The 18,177-nt window shown below is 33.5% G+C and overlaps 1 long non-coding RNA gene across 1 annotated transcript; it reads left to right on the forward strand.

Moving 5' to 3' along the window:
- The first annotated feature begins 2,081 nt into the window (after window positions 1-2,081).
- LOC140636632 (uncharacterized) lies at window positions 2,082-17,408 on the forward strand. The gene is made up of 3 exons (XR_012033858.1): window positions 2,082-2,141; window positions 13,483-13,644; window positions 17,044-17,408. It is a non-coding gene; the product is annotated as an uncharacterized lncRNA (long non-coding RNA).
- Window positions 17,409-18,177: the final 769 nt, after the last annotated feature.

The raw sequence follows: 18,177 nt of genomic DNA on the forward strand, positions 1-18,177 counted from the left end.
CTCAAACCAGGTACTTGGTAGGATGTGGATCTGCCTGATTCAGATACTCAAACAAGGAGCTTTGGTTGCTTTAGAGCCCAGTTTGCTCACCCAGGCAAGAAGTTGAATCACACCTGCTATGAAGAGTGCCTTCCAGCCTCATCTGAGCAGAAGGGCTAGTGATAATGCCTGGAAAATACACAAACCAACAGTGTTCAAGCTCAGAGGCAAGCAGAGTTGATTGTCCCCAGAGCAAAGCTAATAATGAGTTTGAAAGCTTCCTGTGATATGAATAGGTAGGAGAATTAATATATAAAGAAGAAAGAGGGAAGCTCCCTGCCTTTCCCTACTAGAGAGGCTACTTGGGAAATAAAGTAGAGCAGCCCACACCTTTCCATCCAGGCAAAGAGACAAATACATAACTGCACCTATTATGGAAGATGTCTTCTGGTCCCATCTGACCAGAAGAAATGGCAAAAACACCTGAAAATTGTGTGGCCCAATAGTGTTAAGCCAAGGGCAGACAGAGCTCACAGTTTGCATAGCAAAGATGGTGGTCCTGTTCAGCCAAGGAACCTACAGGGTAGGTTGGCCTGAGTCAAGACAACAAAGGATTTTACTGGTTTAGAGCTGCTTCTCCCATTGCACCTGGGCAGGGGCTCTAATTCATAGCCCCACTCATCACTAGATATAGTCTTCTGGCCATCCAGCCAGAGAACCTAACTAGAACATCTGGAAAGCTGCACAGCACATTGAATAGCCCTATATACAGTGACATTTGAACAGAGAACACAGTCCTCAACTTCCCCCCATCAATAGATCAAAACTGGCGGTCTTACCTATGTAGGAAATTAGGTGTACACACAGGCTTAATTTGAGCCCCACAAAACAAGTTACACAGGTTCTGGGCCTAGGCCTGCTGCCTTGTAAGAGCAGGAAACCTAATTTATAGGCCTATCTACTACCAAATACGGTGCCCAGTCCCAATCATTAGTAAGCCCAACTAGAGAATTCAGGCATCTGTGGAACCCATCCTGTAGCCTCATTTCAGTAGGGCAGTTCTAGCTAAATGTTCTTAGGCAGTGGCACCCCTACCACTGTCCTCAGAGCTCAAAGAGTTGTCTCATCCAAAAAATAGACCATAATAGCAGATCTCACCTGTCTAAAGACACTACCAGAAGACAGACCCATAAATCCAAACTGAGCTGACTGGTGAAAAACTCTGTCAAAGCAAACATGTAAAGTCTGGAAGAGGAGTCCTGTTACTAAAAAGTGCAGATATCCTTGAAAGGAATCAAAGATCATGAAAAATCAGATAAATATGACACCCTCATTCAGAAACCAGTAAAATTCTAATAATTGATCCTAAAGAAATAGAGATCTATAAATATTCAAATAATTCAGACTAATCCTCTTAAGGAAGTTTAGTGAAAGGCAAAAACAAACAAAAACAGACAACTAAACAAAAATAGGAAAACAACATATGAATGAAACATATCTGACAAGGAAATACCAACTATCAACCCCTCAACCAAAAAACACTCCAGAAATTCTAGAGTTGAAACACATAGTAACTGAACTGAAGGATTAAGTGAAGAGTTTCAAAAATAAACTCAACCATCAAAAGAACAAATCAGAAACCTGGATAACAGGACACTGAAAATTACCCAGAGGGACAAAAGGGAAAAAAGAAAGAAAAAGAATGAAGAAAGCCTATGGGAATTACATGACACAATGAAAACAAATAATATTTGCATTATGAGAATTCCCAAATAAGAGAGAGAAAACAGATAGAAAATATACTTAATAATGTCTGGAAACTCCCAAAATCTGTGGAGAAAAATGTACATCCAGATCCATGTGGTCCAAAGAATTCAAATAGGTTGAATCTGAATAGAGCTATATCAAAACAAATTATAATTAAGCTGTCAAAATTTTAAAAGTAGCAGTCAAAAAAGTTACATACAAGGGAACCCCCATAAGACAATGAGCAAATTTCTCCATAGAGACTTCTTGGGCCAGCAGAGAATGGAATGACCTAGTCAGAATACTGAAAGAAAATAAATTCTAAATAAGAATTCTATACACAGCAAAGCTGCCTTCCAGAAACAAATGAGGGATAAAACCTTCTGAAGAAACAGAATCTGTAGGAGTTAATTACCGTGAGACTTGTCTTACAAGAAATGCTATACGGAGTTATTTGAGTAGAAATAAAACAATACTAATTAAAAAAATACTAATTAATTTCAGTAAAAATAAAAAAAAATAGCATAAATCTCACAATAGATAGTCAATAGTTAGATTCTACAGTAATGGTCCATAAGTCACAATTTTAAAGTTGTGGCTTTATTTTTTTTTTATGTAGCAAAATTACCATATATACAATTACCTGCTTTGAGTGTATGTATGTGCGCGTGTGTGTGCATATATATATATATACATATATATATATTTTTTTACATATATTATATATGTATATAAAAGCTTATATATACATAAAACAAACATGTAAATTATAACAGCAATAACTTAAAATGAGAGGTGGAGAAGTAAAAGTGTGAAGTATATACATTCTATTGAAGTTAAATTGTTATCATTTTAAAATAGGGTATTGTAAGTTTAACATATTTTATGTAATCCCCATGATAACCACAAGAGAAAACTTGTATTACACACAAAAAATCATAATACATAAATCGAAGCATAAATCAAAAGACATCAACACCTCACACATCCACACACATTCATACAATGAGACAGCGGGATAAGAAACATGGAAAAATGGATCTATAAATAAGTGGAATATAATTAAATAATTAGTAAAATGCCAATAGTAAGCCCTTACCTATCAATAACTGCTTTAGACTACTTCAGACATAAACAGACTAAATTCTCCAATCAAAGGACCTAGAATAGCTAAGTAGAAAAAAAAAGAAGATCCAATAATATGCTGTCTATAGAGATTCATTTTAGCCTTAAAGACACACATACCGTGAGAGTAAAGAACTGGAAAAAATTATTTCAAGCAAATGATAATCCAACAACAACAACGGAAATGATAAAAGTAGGGGATGCTATACTCATACAGAATAGACTTTACACTAAAATGTTAAAAAAGAGACAAAGTTATTACATAATTATAAGGAAGTTAATACGTCAAGAAAATATAGCAATTATACTACTTATGTGCCCAACATTGGAGCACCTAAATATATAAAGCAAAAACTAACAATTAAAAAGAAATAAACAGTTATACAATAATAGATGGAGACTTTAATACCTCAATTTCAATAATGGATAGATCATCCAGAGAATCAATAAAAAAAATAAACAATCTTAACAATCCTACAGACCAAAGGGACCTAACAAACACATACAGAACACTCTATTCAACAACAGGAAAATATACATCATCCTTAAGCACACATGGAGCATTTTCTAGGTTAGAACAAATTTAGGCCACAAAATAAGTCTTAGCAAATTCAAGAACACTGATACTAGGTATCTTCTCTGACCACAATGACATAAAACTAGAAATCAATAAAAAGAGGAAAACTAGAAAATTCATGAACATATGGAAACTAAACAATGTCTCTTGAACAACCAATGGGTCAAGAAATTAGAGGGTGCTCTTGAGTCAAACAAATGGCAACTAGAAAAAGAAAAACAAAAACAAGTCAGTCCGAAGTAAGAAGAAAATATAATAAATATCAGAGCAGAAATAAGTAAAATAGAAAACAGAAAAAAAATCAAGAAGATTAACAAAACTAAGAGTTGGTTCTTTGAAAAGATAAACACATTGCAAACCCTTAGCTAGACTGACCAAGGGAAAAAGAGAAAGGACTCAAATCAACAAATTAATAATAAAAAAGGAGACATTATAACTGATACCAAAGAAATTCAAAGAATCATGAGTCTACTATGAAAACTATTCCCCAACCAAATGGACAACCTGGAAGAAATGGGAAAAAAAAAAAATCTTAGAAACATACAGCTTATCAAAACTGAATCAGGAAGAAATAGAAAATCTAGAAAAATTACTAGCAAGGAGATTGAATCAGTAATAAAAAACACCCAATGAAGAAAAGCCCAGATAGTTTCATTGATGAACTTTACCAAATATTTAAAGAAGAATTACCAGTTGTTCTCAAACTCTTCCAAAAGTCAAAGAAGAGGAACAATACCAAAATCAGTTTACAAGGCCAGTATTATCTTGATACCAAAACTAGAAAAAGACATTATCAGGAAGAAGAAAAAAAAAAGTATAGGGCAATACCCCTGATGAAGTTAGATGCAAAAATTCTCAATAAAGTATTAGCAAACCAAATTCAGTGTCACATTACCATGATCAAGTAGAATTTACCCCTGGGATACAAGGATCATCCAACATAGCCAAATCAATCAATGTGATATATCATATCATTAATAGAATTTAAAAAATCATATGATCATCTCATAGACACAGAAAAGGCATCCAATAAAATTCAAAATCTATTCACGGTAAAAAATCTCAACAAATTAGATTCTGAATAATCGTATCTCAATATAATAAAGGCCACTTATGACAAGCCCATAGCTAACATCATACTCAATAATTTAAAACTAAAACCTTTTCCTCCAGTATCAGGAATGAGACAAGTGTCCTCATTCTTAACACTCCTTTCAACATAATACTGAAAGGCATAGCTAAAACAAGAAAAAGGGGAAAAAAGGTATAATTAGAAAGGAAGAAGTAAAATTGCCTCTATTTGCCAATGACATGATTTTATATATAAAAAAATCATAAAGGCTCAACCAAAAAACAGATCTAATCAATGAATTCAGTCAAATTGCAAGATACAAAATTAATATACAAAAGTTAGTAGCTTTTTATGCATTAACAAAATTTCTGAAAAATAAAGAAACTGATCCCTTATATAATAGCATCAAAAGCAGAACAAAAAAAAACTTAGAAATAAATTTAAGGAAGCAAAGATCTATATACTAAAAACTGCAAAACATAGATAAAAGAAAGCAAAGAAAACACAAATAATGAAAAGATATCCTTTGTTCATAAATTGGAGGAACTAATATTGTTAGGGTGTAAACACTACCAAAGTTATAATCCATAGAGTTCGTGCAATCAGTATTCTAATGGAATTTTTTTATAGAAGTAGAAAAACAACCCTAAAATTTATATAGAACCACAAGAGTCCATATAACCAAAGAAATCCCAAGAAATGAGAACAAAGCAGGAGATTTGCTATTTCCTAAATTCAAGCTATAGAATAAAGCTACAGTCAGCAAAACAGTATGGTACTTATATAAAAACAGAAAATATGACCAATGGCAAAATTAAGAGCCCAGAAATAAACCCAAGCATACACAGTCAACTAATGCTTGAGAAGGAAGCCAAGAACACTCAATGGATAAAAGACAGTTTCTTCAATAAATGATGCTGAAATAATTGGATATCTATATATAAAAGCATGAAATTGAATGCATATCTTACACCACTCACAAAAAATTTACTTGAAATTGACTAAAGACTTACACATAAAACTGAAATCATGAAACACCTAAAAGAAAACAGAGAAGCAAAGTTTATTGAATATGACACCAAAAGCACAAGCAACAAAATAAAAAACAAAACAAACAAACAAACAAAAAAACATGTGGGAATACATCAAACTAAAATGCTTTTGCACAGCAAAAGAAACCATCAACAACGTGAAAGACAAACTATGGAATGGGAAAGTGTTTGCAAACCATATATCTGGCAAAGGGTTAACATCCAAGACATATAAAGAACTCCTCCAACTCAATAGAAAAAAAGACAAATAATCCAATTAAAAAGTGGACAAAGTTCCTGAATAGACATTGCTCTAAAGAAGATATATAAGAGGCCATGAGGCACATTAAAAGATGCTCAACATCACTAGTCATTAGGGAAATGCAAATTAAAACCACAAGATATTACCTCATTCTTATTAGAACTGGCATAATAAAAAGACAAGGGATAATAAATACTGGCATTGATATGAAGAAAAGGAAGCTCTGTGCACTGTTAGTGGGACTGTAAATGGGCACAGCTACATCAGAAAACAATATGGAAAATTTTCAAAAAATAAAAATAGAACTACAGTATGATTTAGAAATTCTACTTCTGGAGATATATCCAAAGGCAATGATAACACTGACTCCAAAAGATATTTGCACTCCCATGTTCATAGCAGCATTATTTACAATAGCCAAGACACGGAAACAATGTAAGTGTCCATCTGTACATGAAAGGATAAAAATTTGTGGCACATATATACAATGGGATATTTTTCAACCATAAAAAATGAGGAAATTCTAACATTTGCAACAATAATCATGGATTGTAAAGGCATTGTGCTAAGTGAAATAAGTCAGAGAGAGAAAGACAAATAAGACAAATACCATATGATCTCAAATCTAAACCAAACTCACAGAAAAAGATATCAAAATCATAACTGTACAAAGGCAGGGGAAAGAGGTAATTAGAGGAAGACAGTCAAAAGTCATGATGACTATAGTTAACACTGCTGTATGATACATAGGAAAGCTGTAAGAGTAAATCCTAAGAATTATCACAAGAAGACTTTTTTCCCTTCTTTTTTCTTTCTTCTTTCTTTCTTTCTTTCTTTCTTTCTTTCTTTCTTTCTTTCTTTCTTTCTTTCTTTCTTTCTTTCTTTCTTTCTTTCTCTTTCTTTCTTCTTTCTTTCTTTCTTTCTTTCTTTCTTTCTTCTTTCTTTCTTCTTTCTCTCTTTTCTTTCTTTCTTTTCTTTCTTTCTTTCTTTCTTTCTTTCTTTCTTTCTTTCTTCTTTCTTCTTTCTCTCTCTCTTTCTTCTTTCTTTTTCTTTCTTTCTTTCTTTCTTTCTTTCTTTCTTTCTTTCTTTCTTCTTTCTTTTTCTATTATATCAAATGAGGAGATGGATGCTAACTGTACCTATCGTGGTAAACATTTCACAATATATATAAATCAAATCATCATGCTGTATGCCTTAAATTTATACAGTAATATATGTCTACTATTTCTCAATAAAACTAGAAAAAAAGAGAATCATCCTATAAAAATACTATTTTACAAATAAACAAGTGCAAACTATTTTAGTAAACAGATTTAAGTTGATGTTTCTAGATTGACAAGATTTTAATACCTAATTCATTTCACTGTTTTAGATTAGCAGGGTTGAGAGAATTTTAATTCATGTGGATAAAAATGTAATGAGCAGTCTTGTACAATTTTACATTTCTGGCATTTGCAGTCAGAATGTAGAAAATGGTATTTGTAGACAATTGTAGGCACTTTATGGGATATACAAAAGGACAGAACTCAAATGTCTTCAAGGAGCTCTCAATATCTTCACAATATGGAGACCATAAAATAATAAAAGTGATGCTAAAAGGAGATAACATACTTGTTTTCTAAATATTGCAATGTAATATAATCCTGGATAATCCAAAACTTTAAGGGAAATAACTGCAGGTTCTGAGATTGTTTATGAATATAAAAATGCATTTAAGGTATCTTAATATCTTAAGTATAGTAAAGATCTCTTATATATCTCAGAGGTACAGTTGACAGGTAAGCACTTCTAGGAAAGAAGCGCTGTAAAGTGAATGTGCAAGTAAACTAAAAGTGAGTAAGACATTTACAGTTAATATTTTATAAAGAGGAATCATAATAAAGTAGAAAATTCAGCTTGGGTTAAATAATGGGGAGTACTAAGTTCCTTTTTCAAGAAAAGAGTTTGGGGAACAGTAGATGAAAGTTCTGGTATTAGCACTGTCACTATTTCCTCACCTATCATCTTCTTATATACAAAATGAGGGAATTCATGTAAACTTTCTTCTGTCTTTAATATTCTACTATTCCCTCACTGACCATCTGGGCATCCTTGGACTTTTCCTAAACCATGTAACCCCATTAATTTTACATAGATCTTAATGTGGTCAGTGGATTTTTCTGCGCTCAGAATCATTCTGTGAATCTCCCAAAATTAGCTATAGTGAGTCACTGTTGATGGAAAGTATCACACTTAAAAGTCTGAAAACCATCCTTTCCCTATGAGTTACTGGTAGATATTCTCCCTAATTGCCCTGCACCAAACAATCTGCTTATATTTCTTTGTTAACCCCTAATTTGTTGACCTGAAGGCTTCATCTGAGTAAAATAGAAACTAAATTTTCACTGCCTCAATCTTTAAAGTGGTTGGAACTCCCAGTCCTAAATATAATTTTCTTATAAATTATAAATGGAGTGTGAGTCTCCATTTATATTTTAATATAATGTGAAAATTATAAAGCTAAAATGATTTTTGTAAAATGATTTTCTTAACAGTTATTATATGGTTATTACTTGTGCACTAGAATATCAACTAAAACTAGGAGGATACCTCAGTTTATGCATCTATGTATACTTAAAACAGAAGGGGATTTTTGCTTAACATTTTATGTCAAAACAAAACATCTTCATTCAGGAATAAGAACATTGCATGTTGGCCTATGCCATTGCTTACTGTTATTTGCAGAGCATTTTCAACTACTACTGAAAAAAATAATAATAAAGCTTGATGTTTTCAGTAAATAAGTTTACACAATGAATTTTTCTCTATTTTCTTCAACTTGCTTTACAATGTTGGATCCCTGCTTTCATTTCACACACATTTTTGCTTATATTGACTGTAGCTTTCACTGTACACTGAGCACATTATTTTTTCCTTTTGAGCACATTTTATTTTTTTTTAAGATTTATTTATTTGAGAGACAGAGAGAGTGTAAATGTGAGTAGGGAGAGGGGCAGAGGGAGAGGAAGACAGAGAACCTCAAGCTGACTCTACACTGAGTGTGAAGCCCAACATGGGGCTCAATCCCAGGACCCTGAGATCCTGACTGCACCAAAATCACAAATTGGAAACTTAACTGACTGAACCTCTCAGGTACCCCTGAGCAATTTTCTTTAAATGCTAGCTTCTTAACCACTATTGGCATTCTGTACCCTTGGCAATGGACAAGGCATCATAAAGTTTTCACGTGAACAATTGCATGATAATTATATTTAAAGACAAATCATCCTATTCTACCTCATTGCAATAATTTCATTATAATATCTATTATATTCTATTAGTAAGAGCAGTATTGTTATAACATTCCATAGCAAGTGTTATGGTTGCTAGACTAATGTTTCAGATTTCAGAAATGAGGTCATTAAACATTAAGATAATATTCAATACATTTTAAAAATGAGCCACAAACCTTAACAGATACCTCACTAAAGAAAATATAAGATGACAAACATAAGAGAAGATGTTCCACGTCACGTCACTAGGAAAATGAAAATTAAAACAGTAATGAGATACCATTATATATCTACCAGAATGGTCAAAATCTACAAAACTGACATCAGTAGATGATAGTAAGGTTGTGGAGAAACAGGAACTCCCATGCTATGTTGGTAGGAATACAAAATGGTACAGCTACTTTAAAAGACAGTTTGAGGGACGCCTGGGTGGCTCAGTGGTTGGTACCTGCCTTTGGCTCAGGTCGTGATCCTAGTATCTGGGATCCAGTCCTGCATCAGGCTCCCTGCTTCTCCCTCTGCCTACGTCTCTGCCTCTCTCTCTCCCTCTCTCAGTCTGTGTCTCTCATGAATAAATAACATTAAAAAAAAATAAAAGACAGTTTGATAGTTTCTTATAAAACTGAACATACTCTACCATATAATCCAGCAATCATGTTTCTTAGTATATCTCCAAAGGAATTGAAAACTCCTACCTACACAAAAACCTGCACACAGATATTTGTAGCTGCTTCATTTGTAAGTGCTAAACCTTGGAAGCCAACAAAATATCCTTCAGTAGATAAATGGATAAAATGTGATATACCCAGACAATGGGGTATTATCCAGTGCTAAAAAAAAATAGCTATCAAGCCATAAGAGACATAGAGGATTTGATCAGTGATTGCATGGGGCGGATGGGAGAAAGATAAATAGGCATGGCATAAAAACTTTCAGAATAGTAAAAAATATTCTATACAATATTATAATGATGGCTAGACATCAGTAAACATTTATCTAAGTTCATAAAAAGGGCAATGCCAAGAGTGAACCATAATATAAACTATAGACTTGGGGTGAATATGATATGTCAGTGTAGATTAATCCCTGATAAAGGTGTACCTTCTGGTGGGAGATGTTGATAATGGGGGAAGCTATGAATGTTTAGGGGTAGGGGGTAAGGGAAATCTCATACTTCTCAATTTTGTTGTAAAACTTCTCTAAAAACATTAAGTCTAAGAAAAAAACCTCATTATTTTCGCTTTATTTATAAACTAGGTGTTGAATCACTTTTTACTCTAGAATTAAGTTTTCTCATCCTAATAGCATTTTCTTCGATCTCCAGTCCCATGATACTTTTATCCCAGACAAAGTAGAGTTCGGAGCTAAAATGTGTAACATGGCACTTATTTACCAAATAATATATACCAGGTTTTTTTCTTCTTTTATTTACCAATTCTACACATGCTTGAAGGGAGAAAAAGAATTAAATTCAGATTTATGGAGTGTCAAAGTAAGTATTCAAATAATTCTATACATTTCAAATCCAAAGATCCTTTCCCTTTGGCTACACTCATTCCCTTTCCGACTGCCTGCAACATAATTGGCTTTTAAGAAGAATACTGCTGTGAATAAAGAATCGTTAATGCCTTTCTTGATGCTCAAAAAAAAAAAATAATAACTTTGTACTATTGAGTTCACCAAACACACTACCGTATCTTAAGAGGGCCCTCTATAATGATTACCTCGTTGCTTTCTGGGCCACAGTGGAATGGAAAAAGGCAGTTTGCCCACACCTAGACAGAGTAGTTTGTTAGTGACCAAAAAAAAAAAAAAAAAAAAAAGCTTTAACTGCCAGTGTTTCCTCTCTCACCCTCACTCTATTTTCCTCCACAATAGCCAGACTTAAAAGTTCATGTTCTACCCCACAAAAGGGTTATTCTTGACTCCAGCCTTTCCCTAATCATATGCAAAGCACAAAAGGAGCTTTGCAAAAGCCAAGATGCTACAGGATGAATCACATTTGGAAACCACTAGGCTAAATGAAGATAAACAAATTTCTTTATAGCAGGACTGTTCAACACTTTCATATGCTAACGTGCACTATGACTTTCAAATGGAGGAAACAGTAGCTTTTCTTAAGCTTATCTGACTATGGGAATATGACTTAGCTGAATACCTGAAAATACTGTTTCTCAAGTCCAGTTTGAGAAACATAGTCTTAGCTTGTTATCACTATTTATATTTTAATGTAAAGGAGGGATAGGAGAATAGAGTTTGATAAGAGTAAGACTTACTTCATGTCAATTAGCTTCCAAATATAAATACTAGTTTTGGAGCCAGTTTTACTTAGGACTCAATTTAGAGCAATCCACCATCACAGGTGGAGCTGATGGGCAGTAGAAGGAAACAGAGAGTCTCTGTTTTTTGAGAGTGTGTGCTGACAGTATAAGTGCAATTGTCTATTTTCACCACAAGATTATAAGAACAACTACATAAATACTATTCCCAGCATAGCCTGGAATGCAAGAGCAGAGTAATGGGTGCCTAAGCGCAACAGTCAGCAAACACTTAATCAGGTAATAGAATAATCTTACCTAAAATGTGCCACGGGCTACCAAAAAAAGAAAAAGAAAAAACAAAAAACCAGATCCAGTTGAGCAATTTATTATTGAACCAGTTTGTTTTTAATGCCAAAGTCAGTTACAAAATTACTCTTCTTAGGAAGTTAGTAAGCACCTTGAGGAGCCCACTTAATTATCCCATTAATACATATGTACTTAGTTTCTTAATTTGTTAGTAAAGAGATGTAACAATGCTGCAGCCTATTTCAATGTGTATATTATGTTCCCCAATTATGTGGTGAACTGATTTCCATATGTGTGTCCTAAATTATGTGGTGAATTTAAATTTAAGGTGATGCCCATTTGGCTATTTTTCTTTAATATTTTTTTCATTACTACGTTGTTTCTTGCAGTTTGGGCATTTAACACGTTTGATCAACTTGCTGCTAGGCAGAAAAGAGAGTTCAGTCTCTCACAGCCACATTTAGTGAATAGAATCCTACTAAATGGAAGAGTTCAGATGTCTTTCCAAGTATCTATTTCAATGTCTGGATTTACTTAAATCCAAGAGTAAGTCAAGAGATTACTTTTATTTTGTTCTTCAAGAGAATCACTCATTACTTATTCCCACTGGCATCTCATTTTTCTAAATAAATGCTCCAGTATGAAAAATCTAGGAGTCATAAAGTATCTTGTCACACACAGAACCAGAGATTTTACCACTGACAGGGTAAGCTATTAAAAATGTTCTTTATTCTGTTTTTTCTATTAGGAGTCTTATATATAAAACTTAGATGTAAATTTTCCTTGTAACATCATAGCAGATTTCAGAATTATCTCAAAACAGGGAAAACCCAATAACTGTCAATTTCTCTGTGACCCACTCCTTCAGTCAAGTAGCTACACACAGGGTCACTTATCACTCAGTTACAGAAGAAAATTTCTAATTTTTCTTTTTACCTAGCATAAGGCATACATCTATTTTATTTAATAAAGATCTAAAACATTTCCTGAGTCTCTAAAGTCTAAAAATACCCAGTCAAAGGCCCAGGCCTCAGAGCCTTTATGGGTGAGTTGCATTCTATTTACCCAAGGCAGGCAGTTGATGCTTTTTCTTCAACTTCTCTATTAACGGTACTAATGGACTTTGAAAGATTTGCATTTCTTCAGCAGCATTATTCTGCCTCATTTTCTTAATGCTATCCTGTGGGTTTTGTCAACTTCCCCTTTTATCTACTCCTCTAGTCTAAATTAAATTCAAACAAGCATACATCATTCTCTATGAATATTATAAAACCTACAAAGCAAACTCTTCTGTGAACACAGTAAATAACACTTCTGAAGGTAATATTTAAGTGCAATTTTAAGCAAAGTCATCCCATTTTGTAATAGAACTAGACAATTAAACAAAATAAATTGCTTAAGGTAACATTAAAAAGATGGCTGCAGGAAAACTCGGCAAAGCAAGAAAACTGAATTAAAGTTTTGTTTTTATTTCTCCTCATTAGTTCAGGTGAAGCACCTAGGTACACTGTGCTGTGATCTTTCCTCCTCTCTCTCATATAGACTATTTTAACAGGTTTCTGACTAGTTATTACTGCCTATGAGGTTACTTAGTAAGCAGGATCTTCAGGAATAAAAAAGAGAAGACTGTAGAGCAGGACCATGACCTATTTCTACCCAATAAACTTCTCTTCCTACCTGCCATTCACGTATCCTAAGAATTCTGTAAAAAGTGAAAAGTAGGCTTCAAGGCTACTGTTACTTCTCTGTACTACAGATTTTCCTCTTAGGAAGCCTAACTTCCCATCTAAGTCCCTTGGTAGATACATGAAACTAGAAGTAATTCTCAAACAAGATCTTATTTTATTTCAGATGGCTCCCCTATGGCATGAACACATTTGAATGTGCTTGCCCTTTGTCTTTGATGGCAAAGAGGACATGTGTAACCAAGGCCACTGACTTTGATCCAAAACATGAAGAACAGAAAAGAAGTTGGTTATTCCCTCTGGAACCACCTTTTCATATAGCTAACAGGTAATTTTGGCATATGACATTTCCTTTGTCTTCTGTTAGGCCAATACTTAATGAGGGGCATACTCACATTCTAATCTGACTTTCTCTGCTGCTTCTCTTTATTCCTCGTGTATAAACAAACAGGACATGGCAGCCCATATTGCTCTTCTTTTACATGGCAAAGAATTTAAGAAAAACGAGTCATTAAAAATAAGTGTTGATCTTTGCCATCTATTCCTAAGAGACTTCATGTTTGGCGCCCCTTTCCTAGCTACCTAAGAAAGATAGGCCAGGTGGGTCAAGAAGAAGAATATCTGGGGCTACCTCAAAACTACCAGAATATAGGCAACTAAACACGAGAATTTCAAAGTCAGTATAATATTCTTTGCTATAATAAACTTTCAAATAGTTAGTTTCCTTTCTCTCCTAATGTATCTGGTTTTGTGCTTTCATGTTTGGTACCTAGAGACACCTCACAGTTTCAGTAAAAAGAGCTAAGATTCTGAGCTATGACTGAATTATCAAACTGAGGGACTAGTTTTCTTTTGTAGAATCACAAACCCGAATAGTTATAAAGTCAACTACAAGTATAACATTAGGAACCAGAAATATTCCTCACCACTGAGGTTCAAGTCAGGATGAGGCAGCTTTCCCAGAGTTACTGAGGACACTCTACTTTCTTTAACATTACATCTCAAAACTTAATTCAGATCTCAGTTTCTTCCTTTTTTGGGATAAGGAGAGACTTGAAAATCCTTTTCAGAGAGTCCTTTAGTGTGTATCTTGTATTTTCTCCAAGTCATTTTCCACTGGACTTCTGAATCTGATGGGGCAGGGGGCAGGGGGTAACAGGGAATAGACCTCCTTGATGTATATCACAAGCATCTTAGTATGTCTCCTATGAATTAACCATATTGCCCAAAACGCAATCATTCATTATTGATATCATTAGTGTTTATAATTTATTGTTTATTAACTATTTTGTCAATTTCTTCTTAAATTTACTACATATTTTAAATATATCTAAATATATACTTTTATTATAAACAAATATATACTAATTAAAAAAGCATAAGCTGGTCAGAGAAGGTCAAATACTGCATGATTCCATTTATATAAAATAAATCTAAAATGGTCAAAAACATAGGAGAGAATAGAATGGTATCTGAGGGCAAAGGAAAATGGGGAGTTGTTATTCAATGTGTATAACATTTCATCTATGCAAGATGGTTAAGTTCTAGAGATCCGCTATACAAGGTTGTGCCTATAGTTAACATTGCTATATTATACACTTAAAATTTTTAAGATAGTTCTCATGTTGTATTCTCACAACTGTAAAAAAAGGCAAAAAATCATATATATATATATGCATACATAAAAAAGGAAAAAGAAAAAAAAATATTTTGTCATTTTCTGTATGCTTTTTAGTAATCACCTTACAAACCATATTTTAAAAGACATGTAATCACAAAGTGTGTGGATTTTTCTTTTTTGATGCTTTTCCATGTTTTTCTATTTCTACATAGTCATAATAACTTACTTTATCTATAGAATGGGTGTTAATGCTCTACTGGATGAATGTTTTATTATGTCTCCTACTAAGGTACATAGTGGGTAAGAGGGTATGTTTTTGGACTACCTGGGCTGAAATTCTGACTCCCCATTTATTATTTGTGGGATCATTGGAAGTTTTGCTATTTACTCATGCTTTGGTTTCCTTATCTTTAAAAAACATAATATCCACATCCTAGGGTTTGTTGCAAGATAGAATTACTAAATGACAAGTATTTAGAACAGTACTTGCTGGGCACCTGGTTGGCTCAGGTCCTGATCTCAGGGTCCTGGGATTGAGCCCAGGTCAGGCTCCCTGCTCACCAGAAATCTACTTCTTCCTCTGCCCTTCTGCCCTCTCCCCCACTTGTGCTCTTGCACTTCTCTCTCTCCCTCTCTCAAATAAATAAATAAATAAATAAATAAATAAAATAATTAATTAATTAATTAATTTAAAAAAAAGAACAGTGCTTGATCCACAGTAAGCCCTCAATACCTATAAGCTAGCATTACTCTTATCATTGGGCATGCGTCTGATTTCAGTATTCAACAGTTGTCAATGCCATCCTCCCATAAAAAAATTTAAGAGACATATATTTTACATTTGGTATTGTCTTAGATATTTGATCTCCTTAGATTGTTTTGTATCACAAGGATAATTATTATTTTTAATACAGGGTATAAGGGATCTTTGGTAGATATATACTATCTTCTAAATGGATGCAAAACCCTGAAACACCCATTTGCACTTTTATGCACTTACTGAAAGTACTTCATAAGGTTCTATTAATATTTCAATATATAAATATACTTTGAGATTAGTCCTCTGTATCATAACAACTCATCTAACTGTTATTCAATAACCTTCCAAACATGTCATGTAGATATGCAAAGTATATGGAGTAGAGAATAAGAAAACTTTTGAAGAATCATAACTTAGATCACATAATATATGAAACAATGCTCAAGCTCTAATTACACTCAGATTCTCATTCACAGCTGTGGAATCTTGTTTTACATGAATCCCTAATAGCCTTTTCTAGATCACCACCAGTAGAATAGAAGCAAAATAAAATAAGATTTAAAAAATGTAAAGTAACTTAAAATTAAATTGAATTAAATTAAATGGAAATAGAGACTAACAGTTTCATTGAGACTAGTAAAATATGCCAGCATACAGCCAGGCATCAGAGAAAAATATCCACAAAACCATCACATAAGAACTACAAATACAGCACAGTGTAAGGTCATTTAGCATAATGGCAAACAGCCTTATATAACTCAGTATGCCCTGGGGGCTTTGCTGTATTAGATCACAAGACAATAATTTAAATTCTGACTAAATTATCAATGACAGTTTAAATGGTCTTCAATGTGCTCTCTTTATACATGCAGGAAGGTATATAATAAATTTCAAAAATGCATGACAAAAAATGGGTATGATTTTTAAGTGTCTTGGTTTAAGGTTAAAATAAAATATCATAAAACAAATTATTCAAAATTGGCTCATTCACAGAAGGTTTGCATTTTGTTTCAGAGACAGCCACAAATAAATGAGGTTCTGTGCCTATTTCCCCTCATGGGTCTTTACAGACACATTGATTAGGTGAAGCAGAGAGAGATAGGGAAGCCTGGACAGGACAGCTATTGCAATGAACTGGGACCTCAGCAACCTGTCCTCTATCATATCTTAGAATTGTGTGATGAAAGAAATGTAGCTTTACAAATTATATATATATTGTACTTATTCCACATGTCTTAATCTTTACATTTTAGAATTAATACTGCAGTTTATATAACACATTTATTTCTGCCATGTTTTTTAAATTTAAAAAAATGTTAACACTATTTTCTGATTTTTTTTTTCAGTGTGGAATATCCCAATTCTATTAAGGCAAGGCTATTCTCTTAAGAGCCTATCATTCCACAGAAACCATAGCAGCTTAGTCAAGAAGAGACCAGAACTACTGGTTCTATATTCTGCTCCATTAAGCAAAGCACGACTGTAATGAAACACTCAGCTGTATAATTTATTCAGAGAAAAGAATATTATGGTTATATTTATCCATTTCAATTACATTACAATTATAATTATCAGCCCCTTCCAATGTGTATATTAGAAAAATGTTTTTCATAAAATATGTTTCATGAAATACTTCTCATTCATGCCTCTCCAGATATAGTAGTAGATTGTTTAAAAATCTGAGTAAAACATAAAAGGTTCCTCATGTTTATTACTTTGTTTTGTATTTCATTGAAGCCAGATGCTAATCTCTCAATAATGCAATAAATATGTGAAACTCTTTATTATTTGTACATATAAGTTTAACATGCTTCAGAAACTACGAACACAGAATTTTACCTACAGATTTTTTTTTTTTTTTTGGTTGTTAAGATAGTGAGTAGGATTTAGATTTCTTTTTTTCCCTTTAAATGCAATTTCTTAAATTGCCTGAAAATACTGCCTGACAAAAGTGCTCTGGCTAATACTGTAATTTAGAAGAGCATTGAAATGTGCCCTCAGCTAGGAAAGTCACAGGTTCTTGGTTCTCCTGTTACTCGTGCAATAGGGAGTTTATAATGGAAATGACAACAGACCATTAACTATAGCACTGCTTGCGGGCATTGATATAAATATCATTACAGATTAAAGAGCTCTGCAAGAATTTAGTCAAGTAGGATTAGCAAATAAACTATTAGAGCTGAAGATTAAATTGTGATAGACCAAATAAAGTAAATTTCCTGCTATATTCTCAATTTGTTTCTCAGAGTGGCAACGATTCTTTCTGGTTCAGAAAATGCCTCCTAAAGTGAATCCTGTGGCTACAAAGTGTAGCCAAGAGGTATGGAAGAAAACCTAAGGTTCTGGTTGATGATAAGGACATGGGAGCAGAGACTTTGGGCTCAGTGGGTTTCAACTGTGGCTCAAAATCCTTAAATGGTTTGGAGAAGCTACAATTTCAAAGCCATCAATTGCTGTGCATCCACAGTCCTCAGCAATAC

Source organism: Canis lupus, chromosome 7 (genome assembly GCF_048164855.1).
Source record: "Canis lupus baileyi chromosome 7, mCanLup2.hap1, whole genome shotgun sequence".
Lineage (NCBI taxonomy): Eukaryota > Metazoa > Chordata > Mammalia > Carnivora > Canidae > Canis > Canis lupus.